The 15114-nt window shown below is 42.1% G+C and overlaps 1 protein-coding gene across 4 annotated transcripts in view; it reads right to left on the reverse strand.

Moving 5' to 3' along the window:
* The window catches only part of LARS2 (leucyl-tRNA synthetase 2, mitochondrial), a 97106-nt gene extending 82859 nt beyond the window's left edge, over nucleotides 1-14247 (reverse strand). Inside the window, exons 1-3 of one of the 4 annotated variants that reach the window (XM_032105694.1) lie at nucleotides 12841-14247; nucleotides 8490-8578; nucleotides 1102-1231 (exon numbers count right to left, since the gene is read on the reverse strand). The gene's annotated coding sequence lies outside the window, so the exon portion shown is untranslated. Of the gene's footprint in view, nucleotides 1-238; nucleotides 344-1101; nucleotides 1232-8489; nucleotides 8579-12840 lie in introns of those variants that run through there. The other 3 variants (XM_032105688.1, XM_032105681.1, XM_032105705.1) reach the window with 3 other exon arrangements.
* Between the last annotated feature and the right edge of the window lie 867 nt (nucleotides 14248-15114).

A 15114-nucleotide genomic window follows, 5' to 3' on the forward strand; every position in this document is an offset into this window, starting at 1 on the left:
CGCTGGAGAAGCAGGGGGAGCAGGCGGCTCCATGGGCGGGACAGAGCGAGCGGGGGAGCGGTGACGGAGGGAGGCTGGAGGAGGGGGGAACTCCGGGGGCACAGGGCCGCCGGGAGAACCGGCTGAGCGCGGGCAAGGAGCCCAAAGGAGCGGGCGTCGGGAAGCCGCGGGCACCGGGAGCAGCGGCGGCTCCGGCGGGCGGGGGGCGTGAGGCGGGGCCGGGCGGGGGGACCGTTACCTGCGCGCGCCCTCCCTCAGCTCCCCCGCCGGGCCGCGGGCGCCGCCATCTTGGCGCGTCGGTGTCGGAGCGAGGCGCCGCCTCCGCCTTTGGCACCGCCCGGCGGGGCGGGAGCTCCGCGCAGAGAGGGAGCGGGAAGAGTTTCCCCAGTTCCGGAGTGTAAAACAACAGTAAATAATAAAAATAGTAATTAAAAAAATTAATTAACCGGGATTGAGCTCTGTATAAATTGCACAGAGCCTGTTCAGCCTCGAGAAGAGATGGAGAGAGGGGCTCTCATTAAGTCCTATAAATATCTAAAGCGGGAGTGCCAAGAGGATGTTTCCAGGCTCTTCTCGGTGGTGCCAAAGAGTAGGACATGAGGCAACTGATGTAAGCAGAAACTGATGCACAGGAAGTTCCAGCTGAACACGAGGAAGAATTCTTTACTGTGCAGGTGACCAGGCACTGGAACGTTGTACAGAGAGGTTTCCTCACTGGAGGTATTTGGGAACTGTCTGGACAGAATTCTCTGCCGTGTGCTCTAGGACGGCCCTGCTTGAGCAGATGGACCAGATGACACACTGTAGTCCCCTCCAACCTGGCCTTTTCTGTGTGATTAATTTTGCTTCCCTCCACAGCATATACAGATGCTGTAAAGCGACTGTATAGGTTAGGGCTAGATGTCAGTAATTTCAATAATTTTACTTCCCTTCTGGTTTGGGGGTGTTTTTTTTTTTTTTTTGTTCTTTTAAGAGGCAGATTCTGAAATAAAGGCAATAGTTTGGGGGGGGGGGGGGGAAGGAGGGTGGATTGTGATGTCTTTTTGACTAGTCAGAGTAAAAAGCAGAAGTCACAGAAACACAGGATCACAAAATGGGTACCTGAAAGCAGGAAAGACACTGCAGTTCTCTTTCTTGTCCTGAAATTCTATGTGTTTGAATGAGCTCAGCTCTAGTGCAGTGTGCTCCTGGCTGTCATCTGGTTTAACCTCCTCGTTCCAGTGGGGTCATCCTAGACAACATGGCACAAGTCAATAAAGGCAATCTAGCACAGCATAATTAATTCTACCTCTCCCTGAAAAACAACATCTCACCCTGTTGTCAACACTGTGGAGTTCAGAGTTGGTTTTAATTACTGCAAGTAACTTGTAGTAGCCTCCAAGGAACGAGAAATCTTTTTTTTTTTTAATTCCCCCAGTGTTTGTGTCCTTTTACTGCTAGCAACTGTTGATTCTTTTCGTTTTTAGACCTTTTTCTTCACTGTTCTGTTTCCAGCATAGCTTAAACAGACACATTCTGTTTATGCAGTGCAATGTGTACAGTAAAGTCAACCTTCTTACGTGACTAAAAATAAGTATTTACGGAATAAAAGCTTTCCACTTGGTTGTGTGTACCTGTCAAGTGTGCTTAAATTATAACCTTTTCACCACAAAAATGAACAGAGAGGAGCTCTGATGGTTACCCTGCTGATAAACTAGTACAGTTTTCCCACGACTGTGTGCATAATTTTAACTTGCTTTCCTGTTGATCCCCCCCTTCAGCAAGTGATGGCAATTTGGCTTTAACAGGCCTTCCCTCCCAAATCTCTCCCTGATCTGCTGTGTGAGTTCCTGGACTGAGGGAGGATGAAGCATTTTATTGTGTGGGGGACAGGCAGTGCAGTCCTTGACTGAGTCCCTTCCCTAGGATAAATGAGAGCTCATGACCAGCTGGGACTTGTTTTCGACTCAGAGGATGATTTCCCCTCACACTGGCCTTAACCCCCGCATTCTCCTGATTCACATCTGAGTGGATGGAAAATTATGTCAGAGAGGTTAGCAGACTGGATGAGACCACAGAAAAAAAGCCAGTATAAGATTTTGGAGGAAAGCTTTGGTGTGCTTTTGGCTGTCCTCTTGACACCCTGGGATAATTATTCATTGCCATTTCTAGGCGCTGCTGACATGCGTCTTGACAGTATTTTTGAAATGGTGCTGCCAAACAGTGCTTAATAGATGTTCAACTATTACCATAAATAAGGCAATAAAAAGCCCAAATGCCAAATAACAGTGTATGTCTGGATTGGTTTTGGCCTTCATGGATTGTCATACTCTGAAGAATACCTTTGCTCTTCTTTCCATCTGAGAATGTTTCTGGTTGGTCTCGGTTTTTCTCACCTAATTTCAGTTTCTGTTTACAGAAAATCTTATACCTTGTCTAGCTGCATTTGATATTGGCTGCCTTCCTCACTATTAGAATCCAGATTGCACAATAAGGTCCAATAAAATCAACAGAAAGGGACACAAATTAAAATTTCAGTATATTCCCAGAGTAAGTTTCCAGTGTCTTCCAATATCTTCCAGTATCTTGACTTCTACATGTTCTAAGCATCACACAATTCAAACCCGTGCCAAACATGCTTGACTTGTTTTTTGTAGCAGCTAATAAAAATCATACCAGCAAAATCCTTCCAGAAGAAAATAAGGAATAATGTAAAATTATATTATTTGGGTTTTTAAAATTTTCCTCCAGTTTAGTTTTTAAAAATTTTTGGCAGCAATAGCCAAGACTTGGTACAATACTTGCCATGTCATCAGAATCCCAAGCTAGATCCGAGTTTTACCAAACCCAGTTTGGGTTGTTGGTTAATATGGTGAGAGAGAGCTAGAGATAAGACCTAGAGGCTCCACATGGGCCCAAACCTAAGTAAGTGCTCCTCAGGTATGGCAGGTCTGCTTTTGTGTATAGCATACATTTAACTTTCTAGGAAGCATTTAAGGTTGTGATTAATTTAGTATTAATCTAAACAGATAATCCTCAGCTTTGAGCAAATCAAATATATAAGTAGATTGTCAGGATGAGAAAGGAGTGTTTTAGTGAAATGAATGGATTAAAAAGATAAGATGAAGGTCTAGCTACTCGATCAGCTATAGTCTCGATGACAGAGCATGAGAAATATAGGTCAATATGTTTAATGTTAGCTACTTCAACAGTCCAGGGACTGAAATGTATTTAAAAAATCGTAATTCTAAATTTGAGGCAGTGATTAGACTTTCAAAATATTTTCAAGACAACATAAAATAATCCTCTTGTTATTTTGCTACTTTTTCTCACTCTGAGCTCTATAGTGTTGACTCCAATTGAGGTGAAGAGCACTACACACATAAATTAAAGAGTATTTCATTCACAAGCAAGGATGGCCAGCTGTTCCACATCAGGTCCCTTCTCTTTGAAAGTGGGAACCTCTCAGGTTCCTGAGCAGAATCCTGTAGCAATCGTGAATCAGAGCTATGAGCTGCACAGCACACTGTATAAATGAAAATTAAACCAAACAACACCTTGATAACCATGGCAAGGGTTGGAGACACCACCCACTCACCTGTCTCTCCTTATTCGGCTGAAACCCATGCAGAGTGCAGGGAGCAAGCAGGGATATAAGCCCTAAAATGGCTCAGGCTTTTCCAAACAGGGTACTGAACCCACTCTCCCATGATCCCCACTTTCCCCACACTGAGTTTTGCCTCCTAACCTGGGCTGTTTTCTTGTCTCCTTTCATTATGGGAAATTAATGATATAAAAATATTTGTATTTGCTTTAATAGTCATAGACTATTTTCCATCAGGCTGATAGTCCCCTGATATCTTTTTTTAGACTTTGTACTAATGTGTTTGTTACCATTTTTGTTAGTCCACATAAAGCCTGGAGCTGATTGGGTAATTAGGTATTTCATTAGTTCCTGTATGGGAAATGTGCAGAAGTACCCCAGTTGTCTGTCACTTAAATAGACATGCTTCCCAGATTTCCATACAAGTATAATTTTGCTTTTGCTGATAGTTACCAGAATTGATGTTTGTGTTTCCTGGCATTGAAAAAAACAATACATCAACAACATGACTAGTATTTTTTCAGCCTCCTACTAAAAGAGGATTAAAACCCAGCATTTGGAATACAAAATATATTTTGTCACCTGCATACTTCAAATCCCAGCCCCATTTCATGTAATTAAAGAATTTGTTTGGTAATGTTTTTCCATTAAATTCCTTGAATGTGGCTTTTGCTAATAAGTTTGCTGTTGTTTATATACACATATTTAGTGGTTTTGCTTTAAAACACAAGGTCAGATGAAAAATGCAGGTGATTGGATTTCAGGGGTGTGAAGACTATTACTTGAGAATATGAAAAAGCAAGAAATTCATAGACTAAATCTAAGAAAAATCCTCTCAAACCCTATCTACTATCTGAGCCCAGATCTCAAAGGGAAGAATTCTGAGACCACAAAGATCAGTAGAAGCTTCAATTTTGCAGTGGATTTTATTTTAAAAGCCCTCAAATGGTGTGGTAGTGGAAGAATAAACTCTTGAAAGAGGTAGAAGAGGCAGAGTTATACTTTTGGGATGGAAAGGAATGGATTTGGGCAAGACTGGTCACATTACTAGGGGTGGAGTTTAACCTGTAAATTGTGAGTTTTGGTAACTCATAACAGGTATTACTTGTATCACAGGTATTACTGTTTGATGCCCACTTTAGCTGGGGACTGGCCTTGATGACATAGGAGGTTCTTGTCATCCAAACCAACACAGATTTGTCATTCCATGGTTTGGCAATATGAAGAACTCACACAATGCGTCACTGGAAGAAGAGATCGGCTATATGAGAAGTCAGAAACCTGCCTACCCCATCCTGTGCTTAGTGACCAGGATGGCCCTGTCTGGTTGGAAAATATCTGTGCCTGTCCCCGTGCCACTCATTAAAACACTGAATTTTATGGAAGAATTTTGAAACCATGCAAGATCCAGACTCAGTAGAATCATATTTACCAGCACTGTTTTAGCAGGCTGATGTTGTTCCCTGAGTCTGGGGCTGGGACATGGGGCTGAGTCATTTTTAAGACCTAGGTGAGCCTTATTCTGAGGGGTTTTTATGCAGTGCTTGTATTGTGTTATTTACAGAAGGGTGCATTTAACCCAGAATGCACATCCTCCATGTTCCACACAAAGGTATTAAACCAGTGACAGTCAGCAGCTTCTTACTGATTCAGACTAAAAGTGTGTGAGTAGGTGTGTGCATGTAGGTGGGGAGAAGTTATCAGAATCAACGCATCTTCACTTTTTTTGCCTTTCATGAATAGCTCAGTTTTCAAAGAAAGTAATTGGTACTGTATTTTCATCTTGGCCATCTTTTAATGCACTAGCACAATTTTGCTGTTGGTTGGAACTGGTTATACACAGTGGTGAGCAAAACTACCCCTTTGCAGCATTCAAAGCTACACATTTCGTGCTTTTAATCTGGAAAGAAGTGTTTTGTAAGACTGTTTAAAATTTTGAATTTACAGTCATGGGCGTAAGAGCTCAATCCTTATGAGCTTGTGGACTGGTCACAGTGACATCATATTGTCATTAAACTATGCACAGCTCAGGGGCATTTGGGAATGCTATGTCTCCTTATTACAGCTAGGAATGCAAGTTTTGGAAACCTGGCTTTTCATTCTTCTGTCTTTCTTGAAGTGTGTCATTTCAGATGGCAAATCAGTTGTATGCCGGGAGGCAGGTGATTCCAGCTGCTCAAAGCCCTTAGCAAAGGCTGCCACGTTGCTGCGGTACATGTCCCCGACACATACATGGGGGAGAGGATCACCCATCTGGAGGGCCACCTTACGGAGAGGTGCTGTGCCTCTCTTCTTCCACCTCTCTCACAATAAATTTTTGTATTACAAAAGTGTGTGCTACCATATCAGACAAGAAGGAATAACAAGACAGGCACTTGTTAATTAAAGACTTGTCATGTGTTGACCTTTCTTTCATTAAGAACCAGGCCCTCATATTTAAAGTAGGTGTCAAATGGACATTCTCTCTTCACTGTGACTGTTAAAAGAGCTTTTTGTACTAATGGACAAACTTCATAATTGCAATTATCCAACAACTAGATTGCACTTGAACTTTGTAATAGTATCAGCAGGAAACAGTTTGAGTGCTGGGTAAAACCATCCTGCACACTGGGCTTGTCTAGGTGGCTGTCAGCTGGCTCCAGAAGAAGAAGTGGAAAAGGAGGAAAATATCTGGAAGTCTTAAAATTAAGGAGTATTAATTAATCCTTATTGTCTGGACAAATGAAAATGGTAGTATTCCCTTACAAAGCTCAGTGCAGCTTGGAAGTTGTTGTGTACAAATATTTACATGTATGTGTATACGTTGTCCATGTGTATACGTAACACATAATACTCATATGCACATACACATATGTATACAGGTGTTTTCTATGTATATGCTTACCAACATGCCCCAGATGGAAGTGGATGTGATCTACCTCTACTTTCTTCTGTATTTCTATACATGGTAAAATTACCAAAGGAGAAAGAATGACTGAATTGTTCTTTCTAGTTAGGCATAAAACAAGATGAAAGGAGCCTGGTTTTACCAAGGGGGCATGGTGCCAGAATAATCTGATAGCTTTCCTTAAATGAGATAATGGATTTTCCAAAATAGAAAATGTGGTAAATCTCATTTGTACCTTAGCAGAGCAGTTGATACACTCCTAAATGGGAAAATATTAATGGAGCAAAAGAAGGCGGGGGTTAACAGACGACATGAAAGGTGGGGAAGAACTGACCAATGGGAAAGGGCAGAGGAAGAGAAAGAAAAGACAGTCAAGAGACAAGTTACAATGAGTTCCTCAAGGGTCAATTTTAGGACCAGTGGTGGTAATATTTTCATTAAATACGTTACCATATGAAGTCAGCAGGCTCTTGAAATCTGAAGGGGCGTCGCGGTTCTGTTAGATGGTAACATGCCATGACCTTCCCAAAAGCACCTTCAAGGAAGCCTCTCGGTGCAGCCAGCACACTGGCACACACACACCAGATAGCCAGCTAAAAAAGTCTGACGATGAATGAGCAAGAAGAGTTTTCACATAGGGTTCTACAGGAGAGATTTAATGCATCTGCACTCGTGCAAGGTTGCAGAGAAGTCCCGGGGCAGAGCAATGGGGAGTCCAGGGTAAGGGAACCAATAGAGGAACTCTGAGGGCATATCAGGTAACAAGGGTTGTGGCGGCCAATGGAGCCAACCAGGGGAGCAGAGCTGGGCTACATTAAACATAACAGAACAAAGCATTCTGGAGGAAGCCTTTCAGTCACCATAAGCTGGAGAGGAACCTAGTGCTTACCCCACCGTAGGACTCCTTTCATTCCTTGTCCAGCAGGCCCACTGGCCTCCACAAAGGGACATAGCTAACATGTAAGACTTATCATTTATTAAAACCTTTCTGACTCTGACAGCTGAGTGGGAATAGCTGCTTGATTAGAACAGAATGTCAGGGCATGCACTTCAGGGTTAATGAGGAATTTCTCTAAGGGAGACAAGAGATGACTCCGGTGGAGAGAACTCTGAGTGTCAGATGATCACAGAGGGACTGTGAATCGACAATAGGATGAACTCATGAGGAAGGTGTTTGTGGCCGTAGCATACATCAGACAAGGTATTTCCAGCAGAAAGTGAAACCTTCATTGTAGAAGGCCTGGGTGGATGCACACCTGCAACACGACTGCTGCCATATTTTTCTGAGAAAGTTTAACTAATCTGCAACAAATGCAGAGGTACCATAAAGCAGATCATATGAGAGATGGCATGAAGTGCTGCTTAGTCTAAAAAATAAAGACAATGGTAAGATACTGAATTCTTTCTAAGAATTGGTTAGCCTAGTACCAGCAACAGAGAAGATATTCTTTTTCTTATTTAAGGAGAAGAATAAAAAACCACAAATAACCATACCACATTTAGACTGGATAGAAAGAGCAGGTTCTCGTTACTGGATCAGAGAGGTCCTCTAACAATCTTCTAGAGGAGTGGAAACAGCTTCCTCCCTCCAATAACTCTAGCAACTTTTGGGACAGAATTCAGCCCATTAACAGCACAATCTCTGTGGAATGCTAGGGCCTGATCTAGGTTTGGTAATGCAGGTGGCCTCTGGAAATACTGGTCACCCAAGTCCTTATTTCCTTGGAAAAATTGTAAATTACTTTGGGAAATAACATTTAAACAGGGTCCTTGCTTGCTGGGATTTAGCTTGGAATCACAAAGTAAGGCAGATACAGCCATGCTATCCATCCCGCATTACAGTGGGAATCCTGAATGTCTCATAGATATGTAACGCAAAGTTGGCATTTCTGTAAATCATTTTCTGCTACCCCTTCAGAACTCGTTATGCTTTTATAAAAATGAAAATTTACATTCCAACGGGGGAAGATTCTTGTGCACATTTTTCAGCAAAACTGCCAGCATGGCTTGCAGGCATACCAGATGTACCGGATAAGCTCGCTCAGCGTTTCTTACTCCCATTGAAATGACTTGCTAGAGACAGGCAGGAGGGGACGTTCCATGCCTTCCTGTTCCAAAAAGAAAATTCAAGCAAAGGACATGCAATTTCAGCACAGGATATACCTTGATTCGTACTTTATTGATGAAAGAAAATCTCTTGTTTACTCAAGAATGAGCTAACCTTGGGAATGATGGTTATGGGTGGTGACTCAGTGCTTTTCCTTATTACCATTTTTTTACAATTGAGCCATGGTATCTCCTTGCATTCAGGGTGATAAAGTAGGTAGTGCTTCAGGGTATAAACTGTTTTCTTGTGCTAGCACACTGTGCCCTTTTTATACCTAAGGTAGCCAGATCGGATGTGTCACTTTGTCCCAGGCCAGTGAGGAGCGGTGTGTGGGAACCCTACCTTGGACCCTGTGGAGCCCATTCTGGGCGTGAGGGTGGGGACAATGTTCATCAGGGCCTGTTTTAGCTGAGGAAGGCTTTACATGAAAGGAAAAAGTTCATCCAGTGGCAACACAGCGTACTTAAGTCAGATCCTGCTCTTTCCATTGACTACAGAAAGAGACCAAGAAGGGAGCTGGCCTCCCCCCAGGGTAGCTTTTGTCAGCCTCACTCACTTGTGCCCTCTGGCCATCATGGACTGTTGTGAAAGCTGCAGGACATCTCAGCACTTTAAAATTAATATTTTATGTTCCTTTACCAATCTGCTGCTTCTCGTGATGCATGGACAGGCAGAAAAGCCAACAGTGCATGAGAAGTGAGCATGAGAAATTTCACGAAACATTGAGTGTGATGTTTTGTCCCAACCTGGCTGCTGATCTGGGAATGGTGAAGGCTATTTAGCTGGAGGAGCCCAAGCAGAACCAGCACAAGAGTAACTAGATACTGGACCCAGCAAGCCACTATGTCAAGGATGATGCACACGGGGACTGCTTGCTCACAGTCCAGCAGAGAGTGTTGCTGCTTTAGGATATTGCATGTATTACAGCTGGGAGACTTATGATGTTATTATGGTCCCCTGCCGTCTCATGCAATTGCAGATACCTTATATTCTTCATTAGCACTATTTGCATCTCTGAATCCAGTTTAAGGAATTTTTAATTTAATTTCCTTTGGAAAGGAAGAAAAACAGGATTGTTAAAGCATTGTGGATGCTGTTTGATGTCTGGCGGTCTTTCCTAGTGATCATTTACTATGATTTAACTTTTTTCTTTTTTCTTTTTCTTTTTTTCTAATTTTTATTTATTTATCAATGTGACTATCAACAGATATTTTTAATGCCATGTAAACTACACAGATATTATGTCCATTACATAGAATTGTCTTGGTTGATAGCTATGATGCATATGCTATTCAAATCCATTGGTACTAGGTAGAAATCCTCTTGCTTCTAAATGATTAGATAACTAATAGGACTTTTGAATTCTGTGGACTGCAATTCTTAGATACCAATTAACACCTCCTTTTCAGGATTTGATGTTATGAAACCTGCCACTCATTTTCTCTTTGTAGTTGAAATTATAGGAAAAGATGTCACAGAACCAGAATACAAAAATTGAGAGTATATTGCTTCTTAATAGAATATGTTTGAGATTTGTATTATATAGGTAAAATTAGAAAATATATTTTAAATGTTAAGTAGTTGTATTTCAACAATATAAGACTTTTTAAATGAGTGCAACTTTTCTTTTAACAGTTGAGAGTGTGTCTTTGGAGAGTATGGCTCATTAAAGATTCCATTGCCATAAATAAACCATGCCGAGTTTTATTTTGGAATGCAAGGAAATTTTCACTTCTAGTTATGCAGACCTAGAGGGATGCTGCGGTCACCTGTTTGTGTTTCCTGTCATTGTGTCCTACATGAGAAGTACAGGGTTGCTTCAGTAGTTGCATTCCATTTTCTTTTTTTTTTAATTCAGCTTGAAATTGTCAAAACGACTTTGCATTAAATGAACAAAATACCAAAAAACCATTCAGGTACTCTGTATGTTACTATACAGTCAGATTCGTACTTTTGATTCTTACTTCTAAAGGTTTTTTGGATGCATTTTTTCTTGTTAACACTCCCAAGTCTAAGTGGAGCATGTAGTGTTTGCAGTTTTTACATATGTTTTGCAAACCAAATACTTACACTGTTAACCTTATGTTAATTTAAATATTGTTTTCTACTCTTTAACATGCAAAAGCCCACTAGAGGAGTTAAGATTAGAAGGTAGCTTGACAACTAGGATCACCATCCCACATTAGCACTGCTTTTACATGAACATAATGCTAAGATTTCTTAAGGCCTGTCCAGGCTATTTAGTGTCTGTTCTTTATTAGAGTGTTTTGCTGTATGTGGATTAAAAACAACTCATTGTTTTTATAAAGCAGGACAGAAGAATTGAGGAGTACTTCTTACTCCTTTTGGGCTTCCATTGAAGTACTCATCACTTCTGTCCTAAACCAAGGGTTTAAACCCAAACCTGTACTTGCCTGCTTGAGGCTGAGGTGTTAATCCAACACAGGGCACTTCCCACGGGACACTGTGGACAATTATTCAGCAGCAGTTTCTGCACTGCAGGACACGGTGTGCCTGGCAGCATGCTGTCCTGATAGAAGGCTACCAAGTGATTGTACTACAGCTTATTCACAGGTTGGAAGCTGGATGATGGCTGTCTCTCTATTCATCTGAGCTTTGACACAACTGGACAAGAAAAACTAGAAAGCAACATTTACATGCCAACATCTTTCCAAAAATCTGGAAGGCGTGATGGAGAATTAGGTAGGTAAAAAGATGTCTATGAAATCTGCATAATGCCTTTGGATGTGCCATTAGAGAAAAGAAGATAATTAAGTTTTTGATAATGATTTACAAACTCTAAAATGGTCTGTAGTGCATATGCAAAATGCACTGGGTCAGTGCTATGGCTCAGTGTCTTACGAAGTACCAGCTGCAAACAGAATGCTTTATATTCCACAGGAAAGTAGACAGTCTTGGCTTTCTAATGATATAAAGCAATTCATTCCTGCCTTAATGCCTCCAAGGGTTCCAAATCTCGAGCCAGATTCTGTTTCAATGCTTGTAGACTTGCTCTTTAGGGACTGCAGGCAAGTGTAGTTTTTGGAGATTAAATTCATATTTTAGGAAAGAAAGAGAAACCTTTGTCTGGCATGTTGTTTTGTGTTTTAAAATTGCAGCTACTCTTTGTAAAATGTTGGTGTGAGAAGCCACCATGTGGTGTCTACTTGTTGGTACTTGTTTTTCCCAGAAGCCAGGAGGCCAAAGGTGTGTGATAAATGGAGCTTATTAGACATTGAACTCTTTGGCTAATTACCTACTTTCTGAACAGAGTGTAACTGAGAATGGGGTTTTTTTGTCCCAGTCTCATGAATATCACAGGTCAGTCAAAACTGATCACCAGGCCTTGTGAAGCATTAGTTATGAAATTTTTGTTGCAAAGGATGCTGGCTTCTTCTTCACTGCTACATCACAACATTTTCTGTTTTGCTGTCTTCCCCCCAAAATCTAGGTGCAGCATGTAACTTTACTGACAAAGAATTGAGTAATTAAGGAATAGTCCGTGGTTTTCTTGACCACAAAGATCAAGAATTAGAGTAAGAAATAAAGGGCTTTTTACAAATTAGACCTTTATTTAGATACTGAGAAGGGGTAGCACAGTGCATCATGCCTTGAAAGCATGGGCACTTTCCACAACCCTAGCCGTAATCTGTGGAATGATCTCACAATAGCTAATTAAATTTTGGTTTTCAAATACTTCCCTCATCTCATTTTTAAGAAATTCCCCATATGCAGTGATTTAGGGCTGAACAGTTGAGACTCTGTATAACCTAACAAGGAGTGAACTACTCTAAACGTCAGTTCCCTTGAGTCCACAGGAAGACATGAATGCCTTTACCAGCTAGGGATCTGCCAGAGTACTCTAGACTTTGTAAAAGCAGTTATTATTAGTAATGGACTGGATACTGTATGCACAGAAAGGGGTAAAAGGAAAGATTCTCAGACATTACAGGATTTTCTTTATGGATTGATCTTTGTTTTTATTGTCTGTAGGAACTAGTGAACAAATCAAAATGCCAGCCAAGCTCTTCCAGAAATCTGGATTTTCACGAAGATGAGCATGTAATGATAGTTTCGCATTTGCCCAAATAGTCAGCTTTTTCCACTCCATTGTATCCTACAGTCCCTCATCTCCTCACTGAGCTGCTGCAGGCAAAAATTTTCTACTTCCTCTTAAACCATTTTGATGACTCTCTCCTTTTGATGTTTGTGATTAAAAAATACAATAGGAAGACGCCACCTTACAGGGGAAGAGGCTCTCACCTGAGTTATCTTCTGTAGCTGTAAACAAGCAGTGATGGTTTCTTCCCCAGAGAAAAGTGAGGCAGACCAAAGGAAACAGCGGTAACAATTCATCCACTAACAAATCTGGAACTACAAGAGAGAGGATTTACAAGGTTTGTGGAAAGGAGATAAGTAGCAGACCTCAAAACTGAACCCAGATACCCTGACATCCAGCTCTGGCTATAACTGAACAGGCACCTGCATTGTTTCTTTGTGATGGCCAACACAGGGGTTTAAATCCAAGCAAGCAGTGCTGAGCTTTTTCAGCGCCCACCAAAGTAAGTAGGGCTCAGAGGTGCTCAGGCCCATGCTGCCCTCGGCAGGGAGATGGCGTTGGACCTGCTCTAGGCCAGTGTTGGCTCAACCCCTGCCACCCCCAGGCTCTGCTACCTGCCTGCGTCAGCCACCTTCTTCTATTTCTCATATGCCTCTAATCCACCAAACACACACGTGGGAGTATCTAAATTAAAAATAGCATCCCAGGAAAAAAATTGCAGTGCAGTTGGAGAGCTGATTTGCAGCTGAATTATTCATCCCCACATATCCCTCTCATCCCAGGATGATAGTACTGGAGCTACACAGGTGCAGCCTGGCTCAGGGACTGGTCATGCAAGGGAGAGAACACAACTTTGTGGGTGTCGGTCTCCTGTCAGCAAGCTAAACCTCCCACCTTTCAGCTCATCTGTCTTTTTATACCAACTGCTACATGAAAACACCTTAAACCACCACCTCGCTCCCTTCCATGTCACTCCTTTTGCTTATTATCCAATAACCAGATTAATGCAGCTTGGCTCTCTCCAACCCAAAGAATTGAATTAGTACAACCTTTTAAAAGGTTATTGGAATGTTCTGTTCCATTAACACCAAACTTTAGTAGAGACAGACATGAAAAAGCTGTTCCTGTGCTTTTATTGGCCAGACCTGAGCTGGGGTGCTTTGGTGGGTTGCCAGCTTGCGAAATTGCAATTTGCAAGAGACCTGGAGTGATTTTCCCCATGTATCTGCAGGGGTGGCCTTTGGTTTTAATCTGTGCTCTGGTAGTTGTGATTGCAGTGTATGATGTAGAAAAAGATCTGGCAGTTAATTGTCACTTTTTTTTGTAAGGAATTTTTGTAAATAACATTTTTATTTCCACTGAGAATCATTCAATTATCAGAGCAATCATAAAAACCTCATAAGCCAGAAGATCCTGCAACATGAAAGAAAGGCACAAACCCCCCTTGGACTTAACTTCAAAGTAGTTTTCATAGTTCCTGGCTGGCATCCTTCTTCTCATGCTTGGTGTGGCATATTTGACATGGCTGCCCTTACCACCATATTCCTGGGCTGGAGCCTTGCAGGACCCCCATCAAGCATCCTCCCTGAAGATCACGCCCTGCTGGGAAACTCATAGGCACGTGAAAACCAAATGGCATAATAATTAGGAAAACCCCTCTGTATTTGCTTCTTTGCTTCTGGCAGCCAAAACCTCCCATTTCAACTGGCAGTGTAAGCAAGATGTTTGTGTTGCACAAAACAGAGCTTAGTCCTGGGTTGTTCTGGGCAATGGCTTTTATGTGTGCCCGCTTCTCTCCATTGGCTCTCCTGTCTGTGGGGTCCTAGCCCCAGTTCTTCTCTTCCATGGTTTCTATAGGATAACTACATGAGTGTGATACTCCCCATCTCATTTCTACAACTCACTGTCATATGCCACCAACTCATACCCAATCCAGTCATGGCTGCTTTGGAGGTGTGTTGGGTCTTAGGAGGCTAATCTTCCCCCACAAAACTGCAATTACTTCATTCTGAATTACAGCACATTCCTCAGAAACACATAATGAAGACATGAGTCCATGTAAGGATGGTCCCACCTCATTTGGTGCTGCAGGCATTCAAAAGGGAAGATAGGGATGACTTCAATAGCACCCAACCCTCTCCTGTGATCCAAATATCTTTCCAGCTTCCACCTCAGCCTGAGGCATTGCATAGATGGAGCAGGAGTCACAGATTGGCTTTGGATGTTATCCAAAGTAACCATGGGACTGAAGTGATCAAGAGAAAAGGGTACAACAACAGCTCTAAGTCAGGGATTGTCCAAGGAAGCACTTGCTACTTTGGATAGAAGTGCTACAGTCTCTCTCTCAAGTTTCTGACCTATTCCTGCAGCTCAGTGATACAGGAGACTGTGCTAGACATCAGTCTGGGCACTTGCCTCAGGCCTTCTGCTTTGCTTTCTTCTACTAGTTGGCACTCAGTAGCATCATCCCTTCACTG

This window comes from Corvus moneduloides, chromosome 1, assembly GCF_009650955.1.
Source record: "Corvus moneduloides isolate bCorMon1 chromosome 1, bCorMon1.pri, whole genome shotgun sequence".
Taxonomy (NCBI): Eukaryota; Metazoa; Chordata; class Aves; order Passeriformes; family Corvidae; genus Corvus; species Corvus moneduloides.